Below are 13,182 nucleotides of genomic sequence, written 5' to 3' on the forward strand. Positions count from 1 at the left end.
ATCTTTTGTATTGTTTTTTTAGACTATTTTATTTATTTCTACTCTGATCTTTATTTTTTCCTTCCTTTTACTCACTTTGGGTTTTGTGGTTCTTTTTCTAGTTCCTTTAGCTGTAAAGTTACATTTTGTTTTTTATTTGAAAGTTTTCTTGTTTTTTGAGGTAAGCCTGTATTGCTATAAATTTCCCTCTTAGAACAGCTTTGGATGTGATCCATAGATTTTGAGTCATTGTGTTTTTGTTTTTATCTATCTCAGGTATCTTTTAATTTTGTCTTTAATCTCATTGTTAAATAATTTATTGTTTAGTAGCATGTTATTTAGTCTCCATGTGTTTATGTGTTTTTCTTTTATTTATTTTTTTCTTGTAATTGATTTCTAAGTTACATACTACTGTGGTCAGAGAAGACACTTAATATAGTTTCAATCTTCTCAAATTTATCAAGATTTGTTTTTTGGCCTAACATGTGGTCTATCTTAGAAAATGTTCTATGCGCACTTGAGAAGAATATATATTCTGCTGCTTTGGAGATAAAATGATCCAAAAATATCAATTAAATCCATCTAATCTAGAGTGTCACTTAAGGCCACTGTTTCCATTTTGATTTTCTGTATGGAAGATCTGTCCATTGTCAATGGGGTATTAAAGTCACCTACTATGTCTGTATGGCTGTCGACCTCTCCCTTTATGTTGACTAGTATCTGCTTTATATATTTAGGTGCTCCTATGTTGGGTGATTGAATGTTTACAAGGGTTAAATGTTCTTGTTGAATTGATCCCTTTATCATTATGTAATGTTCTTGGTCTCTTAGTATAGCCTTTGTTTTAAAGCTAATTTTGTCTTATATAAATATTACTACTCCAATATTTTTTTCTTTTCCATTTACACAAAATATCTTTTTACATTCCTTTACTTTCATTCTGTGTGTCTTTCATTTAACCAGAAGTGGGTCTCCTGTAGATAGTATGTGTATGAGTCTTACTATCTACATTTAGCTACCCTATGTCTTTTGTTTGAAGTATTTAATCCATTTATATTTTAAGTGATAATTATTACGTACATAGTTATTGCCATTTTATTATTCATATTTATGGGGTTTTTTTTCCTCCTTCTTCTTAAAGAGGTCCCTTCAACATTTCTTATAATATTGTCTTGGTGGTGGTGAATTCCTTTAACTTTTTCCTATCTGGGAAGCATTTTATCTCACCTTCAAATTTTAATTGATAGCTTTGCTGTGTAGAGTAGTCTCAGTTGTAGTCCTTCCTTTTCATCACTTTTAATATTTTGTTCCAGTCCCTCTGGCCTGCAAAGTTTCTGTTGCAAAATCTGCTGAAAGTCTTAAAGGAGTACCCTTGTAAATAACTAGCTGTCTTTGTCTTGCTGTTTTTAGAATTCTACCTTTGTCTTTAACCTTTGGTATTTTAATTATGATGTGGCTTGGTGTGCGCCTTTTTGAGTTCACCTTGTTTGGGACTTTCTGTACTTCCTGGACTTATATGTCTATTTCCTTTGCCAGTTTGGGAAAGTTTACAGTCATTGCTTCTTCAAATATGTTCTCAATCCCTTGTTCTATCTCTTCTCCTTCTGATATCTCTATGATGCAGATGTTGTTATACTTGATGTTGTCCTAGAAGTCCTTTAAACTGTCCTAATTTTTTATTTTATTATTTTTATTTTTATTTTATTTTGTTTATTTATTTATTTATTTTTTACTTTTTTGATTGGGTGTTTTCTGATACCTTGTTTTCCAAATTGCTGATTCAATTCTCTGCTTCATCTAATCTACTGTTGATTCATTCTAGTGTATTCGTCATTTCAGTTATTATATTCATTGTTTTTGACTGTTTTTTTTTTTATGGTTTCTATATCCTTTTATATACTTACCACTTCTTTATTAAAGTTCTCACTGGGCTCACGTTTTCTTCCCCTAAGTTCATTGAGCAGCCTTAAAACCAGTGTTTTGAACTCTGTATTTGGTAGCATGCCTGCCACTGTTTCATTGAGTCCTTTTTCTGGAGTTTTCTACTGTTCTTTCGCTTAGAACATATTTATTTATTTTCTCATTTTGGCCAATATAGATGCAAAACTTCTCAACAAAATATTGGCAAACTAAATTTAGGAAGACATTAGAAAGATCATACACCATGATTGAGATAGATTTATTCTTGGGATGCAAAGTTAGTTCAATGTTCACAAATCGATTAATGTGATATACAACATTAACAAATTGAAAGATTATATGATCATATAAATAGATGCAGAAAAAGTGTTTGACAAAGTTTAGCACCCATTTATGATAAAAACTCAACAAAGTGGGAATAGAGGGAACATATCTTAACATAAAAAAAGCCATACATGACAAAACCACAGCTAATATTATAGTCAACAGGGAAAAGCTCAAAGTGTTTTCCTTAAGATGAGGAACAAGACAAGAATGTCCACTTTCACCATTTTTATTCAAGATAGTATTGGAAGTCCTAATCATAGCAATCAGACAAGAAAAAGAAAAAATCCATCTAAATTGGAAAGAAAGAAAAAAAATAGTTATTATTTACAGATCATATGATACTATATGTAGAGAGCCCTAAAGATTCCACCAAAAAACTGTTAGAACAGGTAAATTAATTCAGTAAAGTAGTAGGATTAATATCCAGCAATCAGTTGTATTTTATACACCAAAACTGAACTATCAGAAAGAGAAATTAAGAAAACAATACCATTTACAAATGCATTAAAAATAAATAAACAAATTAATTAAATACTTAGGAATAAATTTAACCTAAGATGTAAAAGACGTGTACTCAAAAAAATTATACATCATTGAAGAAAGAAATTTAATAAGATACTACTAAATAGATGCAAAAACCGTGTTCATGGATAGGAAGAATTAGCATCATTAAATGTCCATACTACCTAAAATGTTCTATAGATTCAATGCAGTCCTATCAAAATACCAATGGAATTTTTCACAGAAGGAACAAATAATCCTAAAACTTTTATAGAACCATAAAAGACTCCGAATAGCCACTTTCATACACTCTATACAAAAGTAAACTTGAAATGGATTAAAGACTTAAATGTAAGACTAGAAATCATAAAACTACTCGAAGAAAACATAGGCAGTAAACTCTCTGACATTGCTCTTAGTAATATTATTTTCTGAGATATCTTCTCTGGCAAAGAAAAAAAGAGAAAAAAATAAACAAATGGGACTACATTGAACTAAAAAGTTTTTGCACAGCAATGGAAACCATCAATAAAATGAAAAGATAACTACTGAATGGGAAAAGATACTTACCAATGATACATCTGATAAGAGGTTAATATCTGATATTTATAAAGAGTTTATAAAGCTCAACACTAAAAAAACAAACAATCAATTTAAAAAATGATCAGAGGACCTGAATAGCCGTTTATTCAAAGAGGACATACAAATGGCCAATAGACTTATGAGAAGATACTCAACATCAATGATCATCAGAGAAATGCAAATTAAAACAACAATGAGATATCACCTCACACTTGTCAGATTGGCTATCATCAATAAGTCAAGGAACAAGTATTGGCGAGGATGTGGAGTAAAGGAAACCTTCGTGCATTGTTAGTGGAATTGCAAATTGGAACAGCCACTATGAAAACAATTTTGACATGCTTCAAAAATTAAAAATAGAAATACCTTATGACCCAACAATTCTTTTGGGTATTTATCTGAAGAAAACCAAAATACTAATTTGAAAAGATATATGCGCCCTTTTGTTTATTGCAGTGCTATTTACAACAGCCAAGATATGGAAGCAACCCATCAATAGATAATTAGATAAAAAAATTTGTACATATATACAATGCAATATTACTTGGCCATAAAAAATGAAATCTTAACCATTTGCAAGGACACAAATGGACCTAGAGGGTATTATGCTAAGTGAAATAGGTCTGACAGAGAAAGACAAATACCATATGATTTTACTTGTATGTGAAATCTAAAGAACGAAAAAATTAACAAACAATATGAAAACAGACTTATAGATATGGAGAACAAACTGGTGACTTGGCTGAAAAAGTGAAGGAATTAAGAATTACAAGCTAGTAGTTACAAAAGAGTCACAGAGATGTGAAGTATAGCATAGAGAATAGGGTCAATAATATTGTAATAACTATGTATGGTATCAGCTGGATACTAGACTAATTGGGGGGATTGCTTTGTCAATTATATAAATGTGTAACCACTATACTGTATATCTAAAACTAATATAAAATAATTGAATGTCAACTCTAATTGAAAAATATTTTTTTTAAAAAATTGAACATACACATATATTTTCCACAATGTAATACTTAATATATTTAATATGATACAGGAAGAAAAAAGAACCATGCATATACATTTTAAGAAAAGTACATTCCTTTGTAATAAATACCACAACTTAATGTTAATATTTCCCAGAAAATTTGGTTACTTTATCATTTTAAACTTTAGCATATTTAAATCTATTCTAAAAATCAGAGAGAATTCTTAAAATTATATGATATTTATGTGATCTTTTTGATCAACAAACAATACAGGAATTAAAACTAATGGCATCTAATGGTCTTCTAGAGAGAATTGATGTCTCAGAAGATTTTAGGTAGGTGCTCTATTGTGGTTACAATCTAACAGGTGAAGTCTCAAAGTAAAGATAGGATGTTAAACCACTCACATAACAAATGGACACTAAGCAGACAGGAAAATCATAGACAGGCCAATATTCTCACTCATATGATAGAACACCTGGCTTAGAGACTTGTCAGTAGACCTGAAGTCAGTCATCTGATCTAGTACAGCTCCTGGACTATAGACTCTGCCACCATCTATAGGACTACTCCCAGGAAAGTATTCCCTAGATCTGGTGTTCTTTTTTTCTTTTCCTCACCTCAACCCATTCTCTCTTCTTCTGATTTCTTTCTCTCTACTTATTTAGGCTGTGACTTCTGAAAAGCTCATTCTGATTGTTCTATAATGATGAGATTTGGTGGACTATAGGAAAAGCTATATTATACCCTATTCTTAACACTGACAACAAAAAGAATGGTTTGCTGTTCCTTGAAGATCAATAATACCAATAATTAATAAGAAAATAGTTAACTTCTCCTCTCTAGAGGAGAAGGGAGACTTTATTCCTTTAGTGACCTATTCGCTTTGACACCCTTACCATACAGTCCTTCTACATCACAAGTATAGAGAAAAAAGCTTTCTTAATTTAGTGGGGGAAAAGTACCCACTAAAAAGTATGCATATGAGCATGTCCCTACATCATTCTTTGACTTTTTAGGGAACTTTTCTATCATTGAAATCTCTGCTTCCCTACACAAAGCTACTTATCTCTATGAAATGGAATGGAAACACTTCATTCAATCTCTTTCTAACTTGTAACACCACTGCTTCTTTTTCCCTGAGCAACAGTCATCTGAAAAAAATCCACATCCTTGAACAATCCACATGTAGTCTTCTAGAACTACTAAATAAAGAAAATGTCACATTTGTGGAGTGATTTTGTTAGAAGTCCATGGAATCTGACACAAGGTGCATTTTTGATCCTGTCCAGAAATGCATATGTGAACCCTTAGTCAGATCATTCTTCTGTTGCCCATATAATTCTTTTAAATCTTCATAGTTTTCCTAAAGCCATACCCTCTCAGCACTTCCTTTTTTCTCTCTTGTTAATTGGTTTCAACTACCACGTCGCAGAGTAAAAAAAAGACTCTCCCTAATGTTTTCTGCACTCTCGCCTCCCTAGCTGCCTCTCTAGGCCAGCTCTTGAAACCAGGTGTTCTCAATAAGGCTAAACTTTAACTACTAGCATTAAAAATGCAAACTCTCCAACCTCTATTCTTAATTCTCCTTCTTCAATTCTATATTTCTCCATAATACTCATTGCCTTATAACTCATTATTTATTTTTCTGTCTTCTCCACATGAATGTAAGTGTCACAAAGACTGGAGTTTATTTGTCTTCTTCATGTACCAAGCACTCTATTCTTAGAACAGAGTAAACACTCAAAGAATATTTGTAAATAAATAAAAGGATAGATTTTTAAAATCTCATGTAGAAATAATTTCTAAGAACTTTAACTTATAATTAGAAGAAACCATAAAAAGGAAATTACAAATTTCAAAATATTTATACAAAATGACCAAGAAAAAAATATTCTGATTGTTGAACATAACTAAAAAGATACTTAGAATAAAATTTATAATGGAAAAAAATGACATCAGGAAACAGAAAATGAAATCAAATAAACAAAACAGAAAACAAACAAAATCCCTTACGCATCCAAATCAAGAAATTGGAAGGGAAAGTAATATAATAGTGTTATGGAAACAAGAAAGCAGGAAATGGTATTAAAAAAAACTGAGCAAAAATATCTGTGAAATAAGGAGCAGAACAGAGAGATTACAAAAGACTTTGAAAAAACAGTTAAAATATATGAACATATGGCATTAATGATCAAATTAAAAAGAGATGATTCAAAGATACAAACTACATAATTAAAGAATTACTTTAGATGAAAGAGATTAAAATGCTTAAATAGTATAAAAACAATTATAAACTAATAAATAATCTAAATGATAAATGTAAAATCCTAAAAAACACAAAAAATATAAAAACACTGGCACAAGAAGAAATGAGAAACTTGGGTAGATCCTTTAAAGAAATTGAATATAAAATTAAAGATCTACCTAAAAAGCTCCTCCAAATCCTCTAATCTAAACAGTTTTGTGGATGTTTTCCCAAATATCTAATGACAAGATGATCTCTAACATATTCATATTATTAAAAAGAAATCATAAAAGAGAATTGACTCAACACATTTTATAAACCTACTTTAATCCTGTTTCCAACACCATCAAAATTATTTTTAAAAAATTGTGAGCCCATTTTATTTATGAACGTACATACAGAAATCCGAAAAATTAATCTTTGCTAACTGAATCCAATAGTATATTAAAGCAATGAATTATCACCAAGTAAAGTTAATCTGATACGTAAAAATAGTTTTCATCATTTTAAATACTTTTGATGTAATTTAGTGCATTAATAAGCTAAATGAGAAGAAAAGAGCAGTTAGTAAACTACTATTTATGTTTAAAAACATATTAGGAATGTGGATTTACTTATAGCAAACATTATATTTAATGAAAAATATTTAGAATCATTCTCAGGAACAGAACAATTATGCTAGAGTTTAATACAATATTAGAATTTTTCATCAATAAGACAGGAAAATGGTAGATATATGTATTAGAAGGAAGAAATAATACTGTCATTATAATTGCATAGTAACCTACACAGAAACAATCCCCCCATAAATAATTAACAAGAGTATCCAGAAATGGTAACCAATACCAGACCAACTTACAGAAATTAATAACTTGTCTCTGTATTAGCAACAGCATATATGAGATTATAATAATAACAAAAATACATTAATAATGGCAATGAAAAACTTTTCAATATTTAGGAATCAATCTAATAGAAAACGCAGAAAATCATTATACAAACACTTTAAAGAATGGCCACAGTTAGAGAAGTGGTAATCCCAAATGTTAGCAAGGATTTATGGTGTAGACTTGGACGTATTTAGCAAGATTATGTGTGTGGACGCCCAATGACCCAGTGCTCCTATTCTTTAGGTATATATGCCTGTATCAGTTATAGGCTATGTTATGCTCTGATAAAAAATATTTTCAAAATCTCTGTAATTTAAACCAATACAGATTTATTCTTCCATTACATGACCATTATGGGTGTTGTGGAGGGTTTTTTAAGTATTACTCTCACATCTGGACACACAGAGAAATATCATCTGCAATATTGCTTGTCAACATTAAAAGTTGGTGTGCTCTAATCAAAATTTCAGGAAAATTCTCACATAGGCACTTGTACAAGTTTATGGTGGCATTGTTCGTGGTTGTAGGAGTTAGAAGTACCGGGGGAAATCACTAGGAATTGAAAAAGTAAAATATGATAGATGAATACAATAGAATACAATGGTATAATAAAAGTAAGAAACTCAACACACAACAACAACAAAAATGCATCTTAAAAACAGTGTTGAGTGAATAAAATGGAAAAACATATATGTAAGTTAAAAAACAGGAAAATTATTAAATATTTTCCAAAGCTTACTAATTTTAAAAAATGTATGGCAAACATATCAAAGAAAATGCCTATGTAGGAAGTAGAAAAAGAGTGGTATTCAAGGAGAAAAGAAAAAATAAAATGAGGGAAATTGAAACAAATGAGAGCAGCCTTGCTCTAATTGCAAATGACAACATTCAGTGAACTGCGATGCTGGTTTACCTCTCCTCATTTACCGTAGCAATTAAAAATGGTAATAAGCAAAAATTCACAAAGAATACATGAACATAGTGATCTGTAACAGGAGATGCGATTAACTCACAGCAAAGAAAAAAGATATTTTAGATACATGTAGTGAATTCCATCTATCAATTATTTACATAACATACTGAGATCAAATGTTATGTTGGAATTTTTCCTTACATCTTTGTGGAAACTTGATGCAAGAGTACTGACTTCTTGTCAATAGTATTTATTGTACTATTATATTTAATATTGGATGATGATGTCAGGATTTCTTCCCCTAAAAAGAGTCCTATAATTCAGCACACTAATTGGTTTAGGAATGCAGCCCATGTTAGGACGTATTGTCAGGTTTTTGTATTGTTTTCCTCCAAAAAAACAAGGAAGCCTGCACGAGTTGGCCAGACTGCTGAATGGTTTTGGAAAATAGACTTGCTTTTGGATTGAAAGCCTAACATCATCATTGACCAGGTCAAGTTCCACAGCACAGAAGACATTTAAGTAGAACTTAATTATACACATGAGAACTTGGTTTCAGTGCTAAGGTTAGCACTGTCTGCTGGAAAATCTGAGACTGTAATTCAAGAGTGAAAGCGTACAAAGGTGGGAAAATTGTGTACTTGTTTACTTCTATTATGACTTTTTTGTCTCTCTTTCTATTTTTCTGCCTCTCACCCTCCCCCTCCCCTTCTCCATTGTCATTTGCATTAAGTGATAATATCCTGTAGGAGTCAGTAGTATCTGTCTGAGTATCACTAGAATTTTACTTTTAGATAAAACCAAATTTCTTAAAAGTTTACAGAACAACATGATTAACAAATATTGAAATGGCACTTAGTAGCGAATAAAAGCTACTAAAGGTTTAAGCACAGATTATTAAATAGTATAGAATATTTCTAGAACCAGAACTTTCTAGTATTTTAAGAGAAGGCAATAGTCTTATTTTAATAGAAATAGACTTTACAATATATACTATTTTCATAAGACTATAAGGTAGGTATATATAAAATTCATACATAGCGCATAAATTAGAACAATATGCCAACTATTTATTTAGTACACACAAAACCATGCCATTATGTTTTGGCAAGAAGCTACATGAGCTGAGTAAATTAAATTATGAAAGTAGGGAAAATATTGCTAAAGATTAGCACTTACTTTGCCAAAGCAGAATATTTAATTTAGCAAACCACTTTCTTACCTGTATTAGTCATTATAAGAAAAAGAAATTCCTTGCACAGCCTTTATAACTTTACTGATTAAGTGATTTATTTTCCTTTATTTTTGATAGTTTTATTAACATTATTTAAATGAAAAAAATGGATATGGCCTAGCTTAGGAAATTTTTGATAAATGGGAAAAAGGTGATACTGACATTAAAAGCTGTGGCTGAAGATATAAAAATGGAGTGACTATGGCTGGTAAACAGTACGTTAGAAGCTATTACTCCTCTCCCACCCCAAAATAATTATGCCAAATTTGTGCCTTCTTCAACTTAAATACAAAACTTCTGCTTCTGTGAATTCATATAAGATATTATTTTAAAATATTGCACAGAGGAGATATATTTTTTAAATTTGATGAATGGATAAATATTCTCAAATCTGTTCTAAAAACTACCTTACGAAATCATAAGAATAGTTATTTGGCATCAGGTACATACACAATCGGGGTATTTCCCACACCAATTAGCAATATTTATCAAACTGCAATATTTATAATATTTAAATGAGGAAATACTGTGTTGAAATCAAAAGCATCTTAGCACAAATAGATTGCAAATTTTTTTTGTATCTTATCACTGTTGTGTGTTATTTTGAACAAGGTAGAAAAGTTAAGGACAGTCACAAAGTATCTCAAGGATATGTAAAGATATATATTTATTAGATGGCCTATCCCTTTGCTTAAAACAAATGAAAAAAAAATTAAAATTTTTTCATACCAGTAAGCTTTACTTTACTTCTGGCCAAGATTCTAGAATTCACTTTATAAAACTTATTGAAGTAAAATTTACATAACATACAATTAACCATTTTAAAATGAATAATTTAGTGGCATTTAGTACATTCATGATGTTATATACCCACCACCTCTGTCAAATTCCAGAATATTTCTGTTACTTCAAAACAAAACCCCATACCCCATAAGCAATTTCTATCTTCATTGTCTCCTCTCCCTAGCTTCTGGGAACCACCAATCTGTGTTCTGTCCCTATGTATTTGCATTCTCTGGACATGTCATACAAAAGGAATCATACAATATGTGACCTTTTGTGTCTTGCTTCTTTAACTTAGTGTAATTCTTTTGAGGTTCATCCACTATTTTGTACATATATCAATACCTCATTCCCTTCTATGGCTGAATAATATTCTACTGTATGTATATGTCACTATTTATGCATTAATCTGTTGATGAAACTTTTGGTTATTGTTCATAAAATTGCTATGTACATGAACATGTATTTGTTTGAATACCTGTTCAACAATTTGAGCTATACATTCACAAGTAGAATTCCTAGATCATTTATATAATTCCAGTTTAACTTTTTGAAGAATTTCTATTTCATTTTGAGGATAAAGATTTTTAACACTCCTTTCTATAACCATTAAGAAAAAAAAAGATGTAACAAAAGAACATCTAAGAAACTATCTGATCATTTGAAGTAAATACTCTTCCTCCATTATTCAAAAACTGTGTTTAGTATATCTAAAAGTGAAGCGGGGGGAGGGAAGAGACATTTTAAGTCTTAACTTAATTTTCATTAAACTCGGCCTCTCAAATGGCTTATATTTCCCAATTTGAAAAGTTTGAGGTTTAATCTTTCCACTTTGTTGAATATTCTGAAATTTATTTTTATACATTTAATTTTGGGTTTATTTATTCCTTTAGATTGGCTTAAAATTGATTTTAAAACAAGACAATTGGTTAGTCCTTCAATAATTAAAAAATCCAATTAAAAAATGGGCAGAAGACTTGAACAGATACTTCTCTAAAGAAGAAATACAGATGGCTAATAGACATATGAAAAGATGCTCATACTTGTCAGAATGGCTTTCATCAATAAATCAAAGAACATCAAGTGTTGGTGATGATACGGAGAAAAGGAAACTCGTGCATTGTTGGTGGGATTGCAAATTGATACAACTGTTATGGAAAACAGTATGGAGGTTTATCAAAAAATTAAAAATGGATCTAGCCTTCGAACCAGCAATTACACTTCTTTGTATTTATCCAAAAAAAACCTCAAAACAATAAATCATAAAGATCTATGCACCCTAATATTTATGGCAGCACAATTTACAATGGCCAAGGTATGGAAGCAACCTAAATGACCATCAATAGATGATTGGATAAAGAAGGTATGGTTCATATATACAATGGAATATTACTCAGCCATTGAAAAAATGAAATTCTACCATTTGCAATAACATGGATGGGCCTAGAGGTTATAATGCTGAGTGAAATAAGTCAGACAGAGAAAGATAAATACCATATGATTTCACTTATATGCAGAATCTAAGGAACAAAAAGAACAAACTAATCAAAAACAGACTCACAAATATAGGGGACAATTTGGTGATGTACAGAGGAGAGGTGAGTTGGGGGGCAGGGAGAATAGGGTAAAGCGTTAAAGAAGTACAAATTAATAAATAGATGGTCACGGAGATGCAGGGCACGGCATAGGGAATGCAGTCAGCAGTAGATGTAGAGCGAGAGGAAAGAAAAAGTAATCAGTGGGATTGTTTTTTAAACTATATAAATGTGTAACCAATGTACTGTATACTTGAAATTAATTAAAATTTAAAAAAAAGAAAATTGATTAGTCTTAAACAGCAAAACCTTCATGTTTCCTTTCAGAATAAACATACAATAAGTTTCATATGTTTCTGCCTCTTTTCATTAAAATTTATAAAAATGCACAGTGTTAAAAGTAAAACAAAATATTAAACATTAAATACAAAGTATATGATTCTTTAAACAGTGAAGACTATCCTCTAAATGAACTTTTATTAGGAAGAATTTGATTCCCTTCATTTTTAGATTCGGTTGTTCAGAGATTCCCATTCTATATGATGTATCCATGCAAACCCATTCCATTCTCTTTATATGAAATAATTACCTTAAAACAGCAGAGAATAGTAACTATTTATTAAATTAGATTTATGATACGATTGAAATATAACTTTATTAACTAATTAAGGTTAAAATTTGAGGTTAAACTTTTATGATAAGACTTTAGATCAGTGAAAATCTACAAATATATTATATTTTGTTAACTTCAAAGATAATAGCTAATTTTATTCCCTAAGGGTTGTAATTTAAATATCACATCTGTTTATGGCTCAGGAGTTATCCTAACTTCATTCCTCTCTAGTCAGAGTGCTACTTTATGTACTTAGTGCTTTTCTATTAAGGTCCACAAATAGACTGATATTGAAAGTTCTCCAAGAAACATTGTTAAGGGGAAAAAAACTCAGTGTTTAAAACAATATGCATACTGCATTTTGTTTAAAAAAGAGAGAGATAAGAATGCATATTTATGCTTATTTGTATGTGCTTCAAGAAACTCAGAAAGAGTGAAGACTTAAGAATTATATACAAAAAATTCATAAGAGCAGTTATGAGTAAAAGTGGTGTTTATAATTTCTAGATGGGGACAAAGATGAATGGAAGACTTTTTACTGCATATTTCTTTATGGTTTATTATTTTTAAACCCTATGAATATATTACCTAGTCAATATTGTTTTCCATTTGTTGTAAGCTGCTATTCAAATTAACTACATTTTCAGAGGCAAACATTTTACCATATAATGACAATA

Source organism: Pteropus medius, unplaced genomic scaffold, assembly GCF_902729225.1.
Source record: "Pteropus medius unplaced genomic scaffold, Ma_sr-lr_union100, whole genome shotgun sequence".
Classification (NCBI taxonomy): domain Eukaryota; kingdom Metazoa; phylum Chordata; class Mammalia; order Chiroptera; family Pteropodidae; genus Pteropus; species Pteropus medius.